Here is a 3,943-nt window from a genome sequence, read left to right on the forward strand (position 1 = left end):
TCAAATAGCTTATATTTAGATTTTTGCAAAGTTCAGTATGACATACAGAAAGTATGTCATAGATCCAAAGTATTATGTACATATACATATACATATACATAAATTATAGGATTTACTATCCTATAATTTGGATAGTAAATCCAAATTATTCAGATTTACTATTTTATTATGGTAACCCAGAAGAATGAAAAACTATCTGCTATCTTCACCTCAAATTAAATAAGTTATAAAATTTTTCCAAAAGTAAAATTAATTAATTTATAAATTAGACATTTTCAGCTATTTCTTTGCTTGTATTTCATTCAAACTTCTCACTGCATCTCTAAAATTAAGAAGAGAAACAAACAGACATATGATTCGCTATGATGTATGTCTTTGTAAGATCTGTTACTCTGGTCCCATCAGTTGATAAATTGAGAACATAATATAATACACATACAACTCAATCAGCAACATTTACATATACATTTTTTTCACTTGTCTTATCCTGGCATTTCCTGAATAGAGAAATTGGTTGCCCACATGCATTAGGGCAGATTTACTCTACAAAAAGGTTCCTTCACGTTGGAATACTAATTGCTCGATTGACTTTATTAAATCAAGACTGTAGCCAGCATCAACATTGGCAGGCCAAATTGTTGTAATAGTAGCATCTGTTCAAACATTCACATTATTTGTGGTACAGTATCTAAATGAAAATGTCACCTGAAGGTACAAAGTAGTTAGAAGGGTAAGAAACTTAGAAAGCATTGCAAAACTGGCAGGACCCCCTGGCCCTGTTACCTGCTACCTACACTGCTAAAGCTGCCACCTATACCACACAGGCTAGACCTAGAACATAGTCTACATGGCAGCCCATCATACGCACACAGCTCTGCCAGAAAGACCACCCAGCACCGAGCAGGAGAGACCTCTCCTGAGACCCCAACATGCCAGACAGGCAACAGCCGGCTGCAGTAGTTGGAACTCAGGAGGACCCAAGTTAGGGAGAGCACATTGCTATCCCACCTCATGAGCTAGCAATGAGCAATGGAAGCTTGTTTAATTAAACTTAGAGACTTCAGGTCATTTCCACTTCCAATATTATGATTTTTATAATTTCTGGATTCAAGGGAGGAAAGCTCAGTGCTGTTGAGCCATTATTTCATAACAACATATTAGCTTGTTTTTATTTAAATGCACATTTATTGGCAAGTTATAGATATAGCAACACATTTCCACCTTTCAGCTGGGAGACAATGATTAAAAAAGTTAAACTCTGAAACAATTAATACATAAATTATGTTTGTGGGTTCTTTTTTAAAACTCAGATCTTAAGATTAAAAAAACTGGCCCTAAGTAATGTTTTGATACTTCTTCATTAACAATCTAAATATTGTTAAAATATTTCTTACTTTACTCTAATTCTTCTCTTGCCAGTTAACTTTTTTAAGCAGCTTATCTAGCTCTAGTTGTAGCTAAAAGAAAGTATACCCTTTTTGAATACCTTTTTGAACTTCACAAAATGCCAAGTTAGTAAATCAACAGTTTTAGGTTTTTCACACAATGGTCCTTTATTATTTTTGCTCAATTCATAAGTAGTGTAAAATCAAGAATTATTCTAAAATTAAATGTGCTTCATATCAAGGAACAAAAGAAAATAATTGCTATATTTGATTGTCTCTACTTTTGGAAATATTTCTTCTTTTCAAACAGGAAGAAGAAAAAGTCATTTTATACTTTTCCCCCTTTTTTCACTATATCTGCCATTATTAACACAGAGGAAGGAAGTATTACAGAAAATTAAAAAAAATATCCCAATGACTCAATTTAGTAAAAAATCTGAATTTACAGCTTTGACAACTAAAACATGCATTTGCACTAGCAACTTAAATTGCAATTCAATGCTTTATAAATTAACAGGTATTTTATTGTTTAAATTAACTATGGCTAAAACTTTGCTTTTCCATTTCTTTTTGTAAACGAAGTAGTTTTTTACATACTGCAAAGCGTAAAAAATCTGCATTTAATGCCTGCTAGATAGAGAAATTTTTATTAAAAAGCTAACAATTTAAGCTTTATTCTGAAGGACAGGCTGAGGCTGCTCAGCAGATGTTGAGAATGTTTTAATTTCGAAAATGAAGATATGATGGAAAACAATGAAAGAACTATAGCAAATAAAAATGACAGCAAATATAAAATAAAACAAGTTTACATCAAAGTTAGGACCCTTTTTTTAAATTTATCATTGTAAAATAAAATAATTTAACCGGCGCTAACTAACAAAAAATAATTCTGTTTTAGTCATCAAGCAACAGTGAATAAAAAATAAATCTGGTATTAATTTTTTATTCCCCTGAGTGCTGAACTTGGTTCATACCAAGCATGTTCACTGCTGTAGGATCTAAATAATTCAGTTTTACAATTCTTTATTGTTCAAAGAATGTTATTGAAGAGGTTGAGGTCTTTGTCTCTTTGTCAAACTTTACTCTAGGTTACTTGTTTACCTTTAAGAGTGATACTATTCTTCTTGCACACATTCTATAAAAACATAATTTTAGCTCATTCAAGTTGTGAAGGTTTGGACTCAACAGAAGATAAAGACTGTTGTAGTTCCATTACGGGAGTTTGGAAACTTCTCTTAGCACCTTATGGTCTGCTTTTAGAGTTCATTAGGCAGCCAGAACAGGGCATGTCAGCAGTTGCTTTGAATATCCTTCACTTTTAGACCATGCCCCAGACGTAGACAGTGTTCAAGACTTTTTTCTTTTTTTAAAAACCTTTGTCAAATTCACAAGTTGCTAAAACCTTCATTTTGAAGGTTTTAGAAGCTTGTTGCAGACCAAACATTTTCTAATCTTGTGCACCCATGTTGATACACCTGCGTGTGATTTTGGCCAGTTTAAGTGGAAATAAATCTGGGGTGTTTTAGTTATTATAAAATGTATGTGGTTTGAGTGGTTAGATCATGCGAATTGTAAAACTATTCAATTAGTAAATCTTGTTGTTTGCACATTTAAAAGTTTTTCATTGATTCCCAAATGAATCACTTTATATTATTTATAAAATAATGGTAAATGACTAGCATAGGAAATGTAATTTCTCAAAATTAAAATATTTAAATATACTCCCAATAGCAAATGGATATGTCAATGTAATTGACTAGGTTTAAAAGCACAAGGAAAACATTCATTTATGGACATTGCTGCACAGGTAACAACTGCAGAAAAAATTAACAAATGATAAACTAGATGAGACAGTCTCAGGTCTCCTAGCATCGATGAGTTTAATATCTAACATGGCTGCCATGTAACACAAAGTTTATTAGGACTTCTAACAGGATGCACCAAGGGTTCCCACATTGCAGTATAATGATTCGTGAATATTTATCTTTACAGCACAACATGAAGCAAAAATAATTGTTATGGTGATGTATTGCTAAAAGCAGTTAGCATTTCAATACATAATGAACCCAACTGTTGTTTCTACTTGCAACAACTCAGTTAAGTTGGTTTTGACATCATTCCTAATACAAAGGTCCAAGTTCTGAGGCAAATCAAACTGATGATACCTGAACATTGAGAACGAGAAAATAGACTGCTCTTTGGCTCCCTCTGCTGGCCTCAGCAGCAGCTAAGTTTGCTTATGCCTTGGGAAAGAGCTACGAATATTATCAAGTTTTGTTTCAAAAAAGATTTGTGTCATTACTTCGACGTTAATCGTTTTTGTTTCCCATAGCACGCTCGTTCAAAAATGTGGATAAACGTTTTTTTATTATTACTATTATCATTATACTATTAGTGTTAGTTTTTTTCAAGTCATAAATGCACTTTTGTGTAATATGTCCAATATGCGAGGAACATACCGGGCCCATATGAGTTAACACAGATGAGAACCTCGCCGGGGATGGGCTCGTGTTTGGATCACCATGCGGATGTGACATTTCAGAGAAGAGCGCGGCCGC

The sequence above is a fragment of the Xiphophorus maculatus genome, chromosome 16 (assembly GCF_002775205.1).
Source record: "Xiphophorus maculatus strain JP 163 A chromosome 16, X_maculatus-5.0-male, whole genome shotgun sequence".
Taxonomy (NCBI): domain Eukaryota; kingdom Metazoa; phylum Chordata; class Actinopteri; order Cyprinodontiformes; family Poeciliidae; genus Xiphophorus; species Xiphophorus maculatus.